We start from the raw sequence: 15,274 nt of genomic DNA on the forward strand, positions 1-15,274 counted from the left end.
AAAAAAAAAAAAAAAAAAGACCAGTGAAACTGTGTTCTTTTTGATAGTGATAATCTCAGTAGCATGATCAAGTGACATATTTTGGGGACACAGTGAGTATCTTGACAGATATAATTTTTATTTTTTTACATTAAGGATATTATCTGTGATTATGGTTGAATACAGCAGAAAAATTTCAAATAATAGTTATTTAAACAAAACAGGTTTTCATTCTTTGTCGCATGGGAGGCATCCATGGCTTCATGAAAGCATGCACTCCCAGGTTAATTATATGACACAGTACCCCTCCATCCTAGATTATTCTAAGTGTGGGTTGCAACCTAATGGCCCATGATGGCTGCTGGGGCTCCAGTCATCGAATCCTCCCCAGACAGGCAGCTGGAAGAGGGACAGGAAGGAGTACACGTTCCGCACACTCTTTTGTGGTACTGTAGACACGGCATCGACCACATTCACACGGCCATTGCTCAGAGTAGGGAGACTCAGCAAAGGCTCAGCCTTGTCATCTGGGCAGTACAGTGTGCTTGTCTAGAAGCCGGGGGCTTGTTAATAAGAAGGGAAAATGGGAATTGGGAGGAAATGGCTGTTTTAAAATGTGAGTTCTCTCATTGTTCCGTTAGGGTGAAACCCGTAGACCCGATGACCACCTCTGAGAGGCCAGTTTGTTACTCACAGGTCCCAAGAGGAAGGGGCACACAGTACCATGCAGAGCCAGGAGGCAGGGAAAAGGGAGAAAGCATGACACGAGCCTTGAGGGCAGTTTTTGCAGGAGGTCGGACAGGGCAGACAGGCAGGTGAGGACCTGCCAGTTTCAGCAAATCAGCAGGCCTGGTGCTGGCCCTGGGGAATGAGGACGAGGACCGTGGCCTGGAGGGAGAGACCCACAGGGGAGGGGGGGCGGTGGCTTGGAATGAGAGGCCTCGCAGGAGAGGCGAGGCCGTGGCCTAGTGAGAGACCCCACGGGGGCGGGGAGGGATGGAGACTTGGGGTGTGAGACCCCACAGGAGAGGTGGGGCCGTGGCCTGGAGTGGAGGACCCCATGGGGAGGAGGGGACTGTGGCCTGGAGTGAGAGACCCTGCAGGAGAGGTGGAGCCGTGGCCTAGTGAGGGACCTCACGGGGGGTGGGATGGGGAGTGTGAGACCCCCCGAGGGGAGGGCTACGGGACAGGAAGTGTGTGCTCTGGACTAGCTGGTTTGCCTGTGAAAGCTGTGCTCATGGGTATCACTTACCATCTCTAGGACCTGCTAATTCTGAGAGGTAGGTGCCTGGAGGGTCAGCAAGACCCAGACAGGAAAACATCCGCGGGACAGAAGAAGCAACAGGGCGTGACTGACACAACGGCAATCCCTGTTACAGAGAGGGTAAGCAGCCCAGCCGTCAGCATCTCCCAGTATTTTATGGTTTTCTAAATTTGTGAGAGAAATAAAGCAATGTCATAGTACGAGTAACGTAAAACCACATCCAGATGCAGAAAAATGAGCACGAAGAAGCACTTTCTAAAGCCCAGTGGAGTGAGTGGCAAATTAAGACTCCCCATGCTGGAAAGCTGAGGCGGGAGGATCGCCAGGCCCCAGCAGGTGGAGGCTGCGGTGGCCGGGAGCGGCCACGGCACTCCATTCTGGGCGACAGAGTGAGACTCCGACTCAAAAAAAAAGAATCCCCATGCTGTGATTTCTCTGTCATCCGGTATCTCGTGCTCCTTGGCCAGTGTTGGACAAGGCACTGAAACGAGGCCCATGGGAAAGTTTCTCCCCTTTCTGGGCCCATGTTCAATCGTGGCGCCTAGAACTGTCTGCCAGAATAATCCACCACGGACAATAATGGCTTGTCATGAGCCGTATTCTCTGCACTGGGGCTCATTTGTCAGACACAGGTGACCAACAAGAGACTGTGGCCGTGTGTGAGATCCGATGACCTTGTGAGAAGACAAGGGGGTGGGATGGCTCCCAGGGGACTCTGCTTCCTCCCAGCACAGGGATGTCCTCGTGGGTCTGTGTCTGCACCCGGGTTGTGGGTGCGCTCTTCCGAGCCACAGGCACCAGGGCCTGGCCCTCATTCAGGGCCCTTACGGTGCCTGACACCGTTGGTGGCGTGTGTGGAGAGTGGTGACAGTCCGCCCACGCCCATGCCCCTTTCTCACGGCCCCCATTCCTTCTAGCTGTCTGTGCTGGGGTAGGGGACAGCCCCTACTGGGTCACAAGATGCCACCGGGCCAATTATTTCCACTCAGCAGCTTCAAATGGGCCGTGGAGGGAATATTTCCACCTTGGCAAACGCCACCAGTCAGGGCTTCTCTTTTCTTCTTGAAAGAGCTGGTGGCCACGCACTGAGCTGCAGCCTTGCCTGCAACGAAAGCAGGCTTTCTGTTTCTTCCCCTCAGAGATGCTGTCCTTCCTGGAGTCCCGCCTCTCCTGGTTCCTTATTCTCCATCTTTATCTTCCTCTCACCAGAACCTTCTTTCCTGAGATCCCAGCTCGTTAGTTACCAGTTTATTGTTAAGTTCATCGCGAATAATTATACTTGAAGAGTTTTAAACAATCATAACCTGTTGGCAATGATGTGGCAAAATCCATACAGCATTTTTGGAAACAGTTTTGGAAGCATCAAAAATATATTTCATAACCCAATTGGCCCAACATTTCACTTTGGGCATGTCTGGAACGAATGCCAAACATAAACGAAATCATCTTACGCCCAGAGACGGCCTCTATAACCTTTCTTAGTAGAAGTCTGAGAAGAGGCTGAATACCTGGGCAGCCTGGGGCAGTGGTGAGAGTGATTTTGGGGACAGCCACCGAGGCACTGACAGGGGCTTAGTTACCCAAGAAAACTCACATGGGGTCCACCAGGTCAAGAAAGTGTGTCTTAGGTACTTTGGAAGTACGTGTTTTAATGGAAATTTTTTTTCTGGTGAGTGCTCAACTGAGCCAGAAAATTAAATTACCCGGAACACTCGATTAATTGAAGACTCCTCTTAATTGCAATTTTCACAAACACATTTAAAACACAAGCCCCGTAGAGTCTTAGAGTAGGGCTGTTTGTTTCTGCTGCAGGTTGGGTAACTATTTTTTAGGAAGACAGGAAATAGCAACATCCCAAGCCGTGGAGAGCTGTGACTGGGGGAGGCGGTGGGTGGGGGGAGGGGGGATGAGCAGATTGCTTTTTGGCAACACATGAACTTGGGAGCAGCTGTTTTCAGTTATGAAGCACAGAACGCACAAAATTCAAACAAACATTTCTGGTGAACACCTTGAGAATTCACTAAGAATAGCAACCACTTCCATTGAACCAGATCCTAATAGATTCGTTTTTCTTTGTTTTTTTTTAAATATATATTTTTTAGATTAAAGTTAGATTCGTTTTTTAAAAGCAAGGTCAAATGTCCCACTGGTTTTATATTGTTCTCATTTTTCTAAACTTTATAATAAAAAATAAATAAAAGTCTTATGATGTATATACACCAACTGTATTATATAACTTATGTGCAGCCCAAGCCAATTCCTCTTTACTCGATGCCACCAAGGGAGGCCAAAAGGATGGACACCCCTGGTCTATGCCATGACTCAACACAATTGCGTATGCCATTGTCTTTGTCAGAACATCTCTGTCTCCGCCAACTCTTAAGACTCCCACCTACACAGAAGGGGGCTTGCCTCAGGATGTCCCCCCTTGTTTTCTTACCCTCAGCGGCTGCCCAAACATCTCAGTTTTTGTCTTCACGACACTTCTGTACCTTGAGTAACAAGCAGATAACTTTGAAAAGAAAGAGATGGCTACTTAATATGTACATACACATACGTCTGTGTATGGCCTTCATTGAGCTTCTTAAACTGGTAGCTTTTATGCAACTTAAAAACAAAAATAATTTCCACAAGTAAAACTTTTCAGTCAGGGAATGTAAAAATAGCATGATTAATTTAATAGGACACAGTACATGGACCTGTTATTTTGTTCAAGTTGTATTCTTTTTTTTTGAGCCGGAGTCTCACTCTGTCGCCCAGACTGGAGTGCAGCGGCCGCTCCCGGCTCCCACAGCCTCGACCCGCTGGGCTCCGGCGATCCTCCCGCCTCTGCCTTCCGAGTAGCCGGAATCACAGGCGTGCGCTACCACGCCCGGCTGATTTTTTGATTTATTGTAGAGATGAGGTCTCACTGCCCAGGCGGGGTCTCGAACCCGCGGGCTCAGGCAATCCACTCACCTCAGCCTCCCAAAGCGCAGGATTACAGGCTGAGCCACCGAGCCTGGCTTCAAGTTGTATTCAATTTTGGACAACATCTATGGATTTAGTCAAGGTCATACACAGAGGAGTTTGCCGAAGAAGGTCTCATTGAGCAAGAGTTTGGAAGCATCCCTATGAAGCATATAGAAGAAAGATGTTTTAATTCCCTCTTAATAAAAGCCAACCAAGGTGCGAAAGGCAAGGTGGAGTGGGAGGTTTTGACGAGGTCCCAAGATGCAGTCAGTGCTGCAAGCATCTCAGGGCAGAAGTAAATTCTCGATACTGGAACTTGCTGCCATAGCGAGTGGCTGGGGGAGGGTGGGACCGCTTTTAAAGAGAGGAGTTCTAGATCACCTGGAGGAAAAGAGACACCCCTAGCCTCCACATTGTCTAACTGCAGGGAGCATAGTCAGATGGCATGCGAAGCTATGTACCTCATACCTGCTTTGTTATGCTGCCTCAAGAGAAAACGCAAAAGCATTCAGCAACTACGGAAACCCTGGAAAAACCTGACAAGTCTTGTATTTCTGCCTCTCCCAGCTTCCCCACAAAAAAATACAAAATGGGAACTGGAAACTGGTCAGAGGTCAAATACAGAGAAACGGAAACTTGGTTTAGAAAGGTATTGTAAAAAATGATGCCTTACGTTTGTGTTTAGTCTTTCAGGCTGCAGAGGCACACCCGCCGAGGAAGAGTGCCCACAGGCATCTCCGGTGTGAGTGCTGCCACATGGAGCGAACAGGTAAGCAGGCACACCAGGGAAGACAGCGGATGAGCCGATGTCCCGTTGCTTAGCACAGCTCCTTGAGGAGGTCGTCAGTGTGTGTGGGGAGCACTGATCAGGCGCTTGGGAACACGTTGTGGCTGCAAAGGTGAGAGACAGTATCGTTGTTGAGATTAAGTCGGGTTAGTCGGGCTCGGTGGCTCAGCCTGTCACCCCGCGCCTTGGGAGGCTGAGGTGAGTGGATGGCCTGAGCCCGCGGGTTCGAGACCCGCCTGGGCAGCGAGACCTCATCTCAGCAATAAACCAAAAATCAGCCGGGCGTGGTAGCGTGTGCCTGTAATTCCGGCTACTCGGAAGGCTGAGGCGGAAGGATCGCCGGAGCCCAGCAGGTCGAGGCTGCGGTGGCCGGGAGCGGCCACTGCACTCCAGTCTGGGCGACAGAGTGAGACTCCGACTCAAAAAAGAAAAAAAGAAGGGTTGATGGTGAGTGAAAAGCATCGTTCAGCTTTATGAAAATGGATTGTTCTTTTTACATCACTCAGAGTACGTACCTATGCTTTCATGGATAAGAGGCTAGTAGTCAAGAAGCAATAATAATAATAACAGCAACAACCACGATAATAATAAACAGCAGTATGTCAGGTACATAGGAGGCCGAAGAAAGTAGAGGGAGCATTTGTGACTTTGAATCTGCACTTCCTGGGCTCTGTGGCTCTAGGTAGGAAGTAGGAAACACCTTCTGTGGCCAGGCGAGCTGGAGGGACCCCAAGGGTTAGTGCAGATGGTGTGTGTGGGGGGAAGGAAAGGCAAGAAAACAGATCTGGGTCCCTGTGGGTCAAGGGGATAGAGCATGTTCTTACTCATAAGTGGACCCTGAGCAATGATCATAATACTACAAGAAAGGGATTGACAGTAGTGGGAATCTGCCAGAAAGGGGGTGGGCACACTTTATCAATAAGGGTACCTGATCTCAAACCAGGTGAAGTGGGGACCAAAGTGAGGCCCAAACTTTACCTGTATAATGACCATTCATATACCTAACCCTGAATTGTACTCCACATCTTTAAAATAAAAATTTTTTTTAAAAATTTAAAAACAGGGCAGAGAGGGCTGCCAAGGGCTGACCCTGAACCAGGATCTATAGTCTCAGAATTTCTGTAGTTTCTGGACAACAGACCTAAAATATGGCTGCCCTCATGGACACTGACAGGGCCCAGCTCAAAAGACAGTTTTACTATGGAGACTTTTTTTCCAGCCATTTAAAAGAATAGGAGCAAAATAGTGGCTCTCTTTTATTTTGTTTCCCTAGAGGATTCCCACCAGAAAGACCTGTTCATGGGGCCAGGATCTTTGAGTAAGGGGCTCTTCACAGAGCGGAGGCCACCTGCAGGGGAAGGCTAGCCAAGGAGACTTTTTTGGTGCCAAGCTGACTGAGCCTGATGAGCCTCTCTGTCTTATTTCTGAAAGACCATCCTCAACAATCCCTGTGTCAAGAAGGAGAACACTCTTTTCTTTCTTCGTATCCTTTCCCCATCTTCCCTCCAACACTAAGGACCTGGTTACAAGGAAGAGGGCCCTCTCAGGAAAGACGATGGCCCAGATGGCTACCCCACACTTCACACACAGGAGCCCACTGGCATGCTCAACAAAGACAGCGGGGCCTCACCCCTTCGCACTGACATCGCTGTGCAGACGTCATTCTGTGACGATCTGGTGCCAGCAGTATACAAGGAACTTTTTTTTTTTACAAGTGGATATGGAATGAACTTGCCTTAAGACCCAGCATCGAACACTTGAGCATTTATCACAGAGAATTGAACATTTATTTTCATGACACTTGTTCACAAATACTCCAAACAGCTTGCTTGTAATAGCCCCAAATGGAACACTACTCAAAAGTTTTTCAATGGGAAAGTGGTTACGCAAACTGTCATACAGCCATGCCATGGAATGCTGCCCTGAAATACAAAGAAACAGATGACTGACACACAATGGTGTGGCTGGGCCTCAAGGAAATTTTGCTGAGTGGTAAAGGCCAATCTCAAAATGATGCACAGAGGATGATTATTTCACATAATGTTCAAAGTATAGCTATGCACATGGAGAACAGATTAGTGGTTGCCAGAGGTTAGGTGTGGGAAAGAGAGGGTGTGTGGCTATCAAGCTGAGTCCCAACACTGTGGAGGTAGTGACATGAGTCTACACAAGTGAAAACATTGCATAGAGCTAGACACACACACTCATGTACATGGTGCATGCATACCTATGTAATGCGAGTAAATTCTAAGGGTTGTTCCCATTATCCACTTCTCAGCTCTGGAGTGGTACCACAGTTGTGAAAGATGGGGAGGCTGGGCGAAGGGTGTTCAGGATGTCTTGGTACATTTCTTTGCAACTTCCCGTGAACCTATAATTATTTTAAAGTATAATGAGTTAAAAGCAGCATGTAGCTACATAATCCAATTGCCTTGGCTCATGTGGTGCCAGTTTTCCGTTAATATATCTGAGAAGTCTTACATTTGTAGCCTTTTAAAATGTAAAGGAACTCAGTGACCTATCACGGACACAAAGAACAGAGTACCACATGTTCTCATTTATAAGTGGATCCTGATCATTTACCATCATACTATAAGAAGGGGATTGACAGTAGTGGGATACTGCCAGGGTGGGGCTGGGGATAGCACCATATCAGTAAGGTCTCAAACTAGGCAAATTAGGGACCAAAGGGAGGTCCAAACTTTACCTGTACGATGTCCACTTGTATATCTAATTCTGAATTGTATCACACATCTTTAAAATAAAATATAAATTTTAAAAAATAGATAAAATGTAAAAATAAATGTAAAGGGGATACTGTTCCAGAATGACGTTTGAATGCAGATGTCATCTGTAAATGACATTTAACAATTACAATAGAAAATCGAACAGGTATCCAAATGTCAGCCAGTCACTATGAGTGAAGCTGTTGGTGATCTGCTAACTCCCATCCAACCTCAAGATCAAATCAGAGTGAAAATATATCCTGATAGTCCCCAGTGTATCTTAAAATGAGAATATCCATTGCTCAAATGTTTGCAAGTAGTTTGATGTGTCGTAAACCTTCTGAAACGTGTCTAACCTCAATTCTGTAGGAAGAGCTGTCAGGACCCTCTGGTAGAGTGGACGATGCAGCTTGGTCCCAAGCTCCTGCCTGTGTTGAGGGAGGGAGGGCTGTTTCATAGTTCCAGGGCTTTCCAGAGATCTTTGTGTCATCTCATTTCAATACCAGAGGAGAGTGTGCCTCCTTGAGATTTGCTGGGTGTTAAATCTGACCAAAGACAGAGAAAATTATTTCAGTAACTTCTTAAGAATGTTAGAGATAGAAGCAAAATTTCCTGAGAACCACTGTATATTCCAGATACTAAAGAGAAATGAGAATAAAAGTAACATTCCTGAAAAAATAAGTCATAAATCATTACATATTTATCCTTAGTGCTGAAGAGGAGAAAGGAGAATAAACCCAAATAATTTACATTTGACTTTGGAAAATGACAAATTCATTTTCTGTCTGCTCCCGGCCACCGCAACCTCAATCTGCTGGGCTCTGGCGATCCTTCTGCCTCAGCCTTCCAAGTAGCCAGAATTAAAGGCGTGCGCTACCACACCCGGCTAATTTTTTGATTTATTGTAGAGATGAGGACTTGCCAAGTTGCCCCAGTGGGTCTCAAACCCGCGGGCTCAGGTAATCCACTCACCTCAGCCTCCCAAAGGTGCGGGATTATAGGCTGAGCCACCGAGACTGGCGGAAATTAATATATTTTACTTGTTAAAATAAATGCTCTTACTGTGTATTGTAACAAAATTTTACTGACATGCAATGTCACAGAAAGAGGTTTAAAAATTTTCTGCATTCTGAACTGTGTTCCAAAGGACCTACTCTATTTTATTTATTTATTTTTTGAGTTGGAGTCTCACTCTGTCGCCCAAACTGGAGTGCAGTGGCCGCTCCCGGCCACCGCAGCCTCGACCCGCTGGGCTCCGACGATCCTTCCGCCTCAACCTTCCACGTAGCTGGAACTACAGGCATGCGCTACCACGCCTGGCTAATTTTTTGATTTATTGTAGAGGTGAGGTCTCTCGCCTGCCCAGGCGGGTCTCGAACCCATGGGCTCAGGCAATCCACTCACCTCAGCCTCCCAAAGGTGCGGAATTACAGGCTATTTTAGCATAAAAAAGGCTGCTTTCCAGAATGGTGGAATTCACTTAATAAGAGTCATTCTTTCACATGCCACTGGTATTTGATTTCTATCATGCCTCTAGCATGATATAGTTTAAAAAGCTTCAACAAAGGAAGAAATGGCACAAAACCCATTTTATTTTGAATGGAAACTTTCTCCTTTTTGTCTAAGGACCATATTTTGAATCCATGTTCATAAGCTTGTTGACTGATATCATGATGGGCAACAATGGGCATGTTTTTTCTGTACTAGAATTCTCTTCTTCACTATAATTCAGCCTCCTGCCATGTCACTGCTCTCACACTATTGATGCCTCTTTGTACCAGGTGCCTTTCTTCTTTCAGTCTGTTTTGCATCTCACTACAGAAAGAAACATTTATTTAATCCTGAGTAAGTTTTATTATGGTGGTTTTTGAGAAACTGTACCATTTCTTCTAAGTTAAATTTTTATCTGCAGAGTTTTTTCATGGCATTCTTTTATTATTCTTTTAATGTCTGTGGGGTCTGTACTACTATCTACTCTTTTATTCTTATTTTGGAAATTTGTGTTTTTCTCTCCCTCTCTCTCTCTCACCAGCTTTTCTAGAGATTTACCAATTTTGTATTTGGGAAGTTTAGCTTTTAGTTAAATCAATTTTCCCTATGTATGGTTTCTGATTTCATTGATTTCTGCTTTTATCTTTATTAACTCCTTTCTTTTGTTTTGTGTGGGTTGACTTTACTCTTCCTTTTCTGTTTCTAAAGATGGAAGTTTATGATTGACTTTATATGTTCCTCTTTTCTAATGTCAGCTTTATTTTTATAAATCTGCCTTTAGGCACTGCTTTTGCTATATCTTACATATCTTGATATGTTGTATTTTCAAGTTTACTCCGTTTAAATTCTTCCTTCTTTTCTTTTTTTTTTTTGTTTTTGAGTCAGGATCTCACTCTTTTGCCCATGCTCAGGTGATCCTTCTGCCTCTGCCTCCTGAGTAGCTGGGACTACAGGCACATGCTACCACACCTAGCTAAATTTTTTTTATTCTTTGTAGAGACAAGGTATTGCTATTTCCTAGGCTGGTCTCAAATTCCTGGACTCAAGCAATCTTCCTGCCTCGGCCTCCCAGGTTCTGGGATTATAAGCATGAGCCACTGCACCCAACCCTTATTTATTTTTAAAAAGATTTTTACAAGATAAACTTATTTTCCAGCAGTGGTAGGCCACATATTAACTCCCTACAGATGCCTGCATTCTAATCCCTGGAATCTGTGAATACGTCACTCTACATGGTCAGATGAATGTTGCAGATGTGCTGAAGTTGAGGTCTTGAGATGGACAAATTATCCAGGATTTTCCAGGTGGGCCTGGGGTGAACCCAGATTCCTTGCAAGAGAGGGGCAAACAGGAGATGTGATGAGGATGGGGCTATGAAAAGCACGAAAGGGCAAAACACAGAATTTTCCTGGAACCCCCAGGAGCACACATTTCCCAGCACCTTAGTTTTAGTCCATTAAACTCATCTCAACTTCTGACTGTGGGATAATAAATGTGCTGTTTTAAGCCACCACGCTTGCGGTAATTTGTTCCAGCAGCAATAGTAAACGAATACACAAACTTTTATTTTGAAAAACTGCAATCTTTCTGGTTAGTTGTAAGGACAGTGTGAAACACACCCATGCCCCCTTCACCTGGATCAATGTTCTGCCATGTTTGAGTCCCTCTATATGTTCGTAGGTGTTGCTGAACCATCTGAATGTGAGTTGTCGAGATTGTCACATTGCCCCTGAATATTTCAGCATGAATTGAATAACACTCACTCTCCCGTGTAAATGGTGAACTGACCACACTCAGGTGATCTGATATCGATGCTTCCTTTCACCTAATGCAGAGTTCATGTTCAGATTTCTCCATTTCTTCCAAAAGTGTCCCTTCCTACTGTACTTTTCCCCCAGCACAGGACGCCGTCAAGGACCCCACATCCCAGGCAGTTGTCAGGTCTCCATGTTTAGTCTCCCACATCTGAGCAATTCCCAGCCCTTGCAGAATGTGGGCCGGTTGTTTTGTGGAATGCCTTGGCATTTGGAGTGTTTCCTCAAGACTAGATTCGTTATAAACATTTTTGGGATGTTTATTGCATAGTAATATTATAAACTTTTCAAGGCCTTACTTCAGTAAATATTAATACTTTCTTGCTGTAGACAAGAAGTTTCGTTTTTCAAAACTCTCATATAGTGACTTATTTTTTGGTGTATAGTTCAATGAATTTTTATACAGGTATGGATTCCTGTAATTCCCATGACAATCGGGATACAGAAGTGTTTTATCCTCACAAAGAGCCTCAGGCTACACTCCAGACCCACTAAGTCAGAATCTGCATTTTAACAGGATCACCAGAGGATGATCCAACACATGAAGTTCTGGGGATTACTGGTTTAGAGGACTTAAGATAACATTTTCAAATTTTGTGGCACAGACCAGATCATCAATAAATCATAGCCATTTAAAACTATTCTCTTTGATTATTAGAAAGTTTCCAAGTTCATACAGTCAAGTTGCAATATGTGAGAAAGATCAACACATTTAGGGTTTCAATAAAGCAAATTGAACATTGATCAAAGCAAGACACAATGTTGCAGTAATCGCTGTGCTCTATCACCTGAGGGGCCTCACTAAACTGTCACCACTGTACTTTAGTAACTTCACAAGTTGAGATTTTTGGCCCCTGTTTCCTTTGTGAACAAGCCCATCCACATCCACAAACTTGAACCTTCACTTTGGCTATTAGAAATGGCTTTTTTGTGCTTCCTTATTGAAGATGCAGCTATAAAAATTAAATTTCCAACCAAGCCTTCTACTAAGAAGAGCACTCTGCTAAAAGGGAAGAGGCTGGGTGGAGAGTTCTGGGTCCTTGACCCATAGTAACCCCTCCTGAATCGTTTCAAACAGACAGAATGGCTGCAGAGGGTCTGTTGGCCTGGAGTGGTAAGGGCTTGTGTTGTTTGTCCTTGAGTACCCAGCTTGAGCCCAGAGCACTGAACAGATGCACTGTTTCCTAAACCTTGCCCAACTAGAGACTAAGCCTTCCATGTCTTGAGAGGGTCTTGAACACACAGGAAATAGAGGATTCATGGTCATTAATGTCATGTTCATGACCAATTTCAAGGTGATTTTGATATGTCGATCCATTAAGCCTACATGAGTGCTCACATATTTGTGTAATGTTGTATTAATGGTAAGATTCGTAGTTTCCAAATGTCATCTGTCCATTTCCCAAAACAGGCTACTCTCAAAATTTGTATTGATCAAGCAAAGCTAATTTTATTAGATTTATTGCAGTATGGGAGACCACCCCCTTGACAGCTGGTATTTCTCAAGGGAGAAGTAAGAGGAAGATGTTTACAGGGCTTTAGGGTCTGGCCTGGGGGACTTAAAGGCAGTATTTCAAAAGGGGAACTGGTTGGGGTTGGACAGAGGTTATGACTAATAACGGGTTGGTGTTCACAGCAAGGTGAGGGCACTGAAGAGAGTATTGGTGATATAAGATGCTGGTCTTGGTAGTAAGCTATTTTAATGTTGGTTTACCATTTTGTCTTTCAAGCAAGTATATATTGGAGCAAGTAGCTGTTATTATTACCTAATCCCAGTGCTGTTTAGCACAGAAATAGAAAAGTGCCTTTGCATTAGAAATGTTTAACACAAGGACAAGGAAATCTGTTTGATCTGAAATTGTGTAGAAACAAGAAGAGCAAAGTTGTTGATTTCACTCCCGTCAGGCAGCCCCTTGTGTTCTGCTCCACATGGGGCCACCCCTGGCCTCTGTAGGCATCTACCATCTGGGAGCGACAGGACACCACCGACGCCCTGCCTTCCCACAGAAGTGTGCACCCGTGCATCTGCTGGGACCATGTGGGTGTCGGGCAACTCGCAGGTGTTGATCTCAGTGGCTTCTTCAGGCCTCTCTCTGCAGAATGTTTGCTTTGTGGTTCCACGCGGGCTGTTTCTATGGCTTTGCAGCAACCTGAAATGAACAGCACATCACAGCGGGAACTGACTGCTTGGGCTAGAAAAGGAAGAAAATATTCTGAATATGAAAAATGTAAGTTGTGAGTGGAACTGAAGCAATCTATTGCATAAATAACTGACAAGCACTAATTATGGATCGTCTCCCATGTCGGACTCTGTAGCACCTCATGTCAGCTCTCTTAGAGAACGTGCTTCTGTGGACTGGAGGCCGGGAGCTCTGCCTAAGTGTCTCTGGAGAGATTCGCAGTGCTGCCCCATAGGTGTCTTCTGGAGCCACTGATAATCTTCATCCATCAGTGATGCTCAGATGTATAGCTACCAAATAGTTTTTTTTTTTCGAGTTGGAGTCTCACTCTGTCGCCCAGGCTGGAGTGCAGTGGCCGCTCCCGGCCACCGCAGCCTCAACCCGCTGGGCTCTGGCGATCCTTCTGCCTCAGCCTTCCAGGTAGCTGGAACTACAGGTGTGTACTACCACACCCAGCTAATTTTTTGATTTATTGTAGAGATGAGGTCTCACCAAGTTGCCCAGGTGGGTCTCGAACCCGCGGGCTCAGGCAATCCACTCACCTCCTCCTCCCAAGGCGTGGGATGACAGGCTGAGCCACTGAGCCCGGCTCCAAATAGTTTTTACATTTAGCAAATACTTGCATCCAAAAACCCATGTTGTTAAACGCTAGACCATCCTGATCATGAAAAGTCACAAAAACATCTTTATCTGTTGGTCAGAAAGTCAGTGAAGTGGAAGGGCTGGATGTGGTGCTGAGAGACTTTCAAGCTGTCATGTGGAGACTTGTGGATAACCCTGACCTTCAAGGATGAGGCTCCTGGGACCCAAAGGGCCATTTCACTTCCTTGGGGTCTATGAGGTATAATAGTTAGAGATACATCCTATCAATCCAAGAGAATCTGTCAAAAACCTGTTTGCACTGATAAAGGATTTTGGCAAAGTCTCAAGGTACAAAATAAATGTGCAAAAGACAGTTACATTCCTATACACCAAAATAAGCCAGCAGAGACCCAAACTAAAGGCACAATTCCATTCACAATAGCCACACAAAAAAAGAAATATCACAGCATCTTCCTAACCAGAGAAGTGAAAAACCTTTGCAATGAGAACTACAAAACACTGCTCAAAGAAATCCAAGAAGACATAAACAAATGAAAAAATACTCCATGCTCATGGATAGGAAGAATCAACATTGTAAGATGTCCATCCTACCAAAGGCAATCTACAGATTCAATGCAATACCCATTAAGTTACCAACATCATTCTTCTCAGACCTGGAAAAGACAATACAGAAATTCACATGGAAACATCAACGACCACGAATAGCCAAAACAATCCTTAGCAAAAGAAACAAAGCAGGAGGTAGCACACTTCCAGACTTCAAACTTTGCTATAAGGCTACAGTAATCAAAACAGCCTGGTATTGGTACAAGAACAGGCACATAAACCAATGGAACAGGATAGAGATTCCAGAAGCAAAGCCTCAATTTCTCAACCAACTCATCTTTGACAAAGTCTCCAACAACAACCTCTGGGGAGGGGAGAACCTATTCAGTAAATGGTGCTGGGCAAACTGGCTGACCACATGCAGAAGATTGAAATAGAACCCCTATCTATCGCTATACACAAAAATTAACTCTAAATAGACCAAAGACCTCAACGTAAAGCCTCAAACTATAAGAATCTTAGAAAACACAGGAGACACCCTTATGGAAATTGGAACCGGCAACCAATTCCTGATCAGAACCCTAAATCCCCATACCATAAGAAATAAGATAGACAAGTGGGATCTCATCAAACTGATGAGCTTCTGCAAAGCAAAAGAAACTGTCAAGAGAGCAGGGAGACAGCCCACAGAATGGGAAAAAATATTTGCCAACCCTATGTCTGACTAAGGCCTAACATCGAGGACCTACAAGGAACTCAAACGTGCCAAAAGGAAAAAAACAAACAGCCCCATTAAAAAGTGGGCAAAAGACATGAATAGACACTTCTCAAAAGAAGATATACAGGCAGCCAACAGACACATGAAAAAGTGCTCAGCCTCACTCATCATCAGAGAAATGCACATCAAAACCACACTGAGATAGCACCTAACC

Source organism: Carlito syrichta, unplaced genomic scaffold (genome assembly GCF_000164805.1).
Source record: "Carlito syrichta isolate Samal-C Ts95f unplaced genomic scaffold, Tarsius_syrichta-2.0.1 Scaffold312116, whole genome shotgun sequence".
NCBI lineage: Eukaryota > Metazoa > Chordata > Mammalia > Primates > Tarsiidae > Carlito > Carlito syrichta.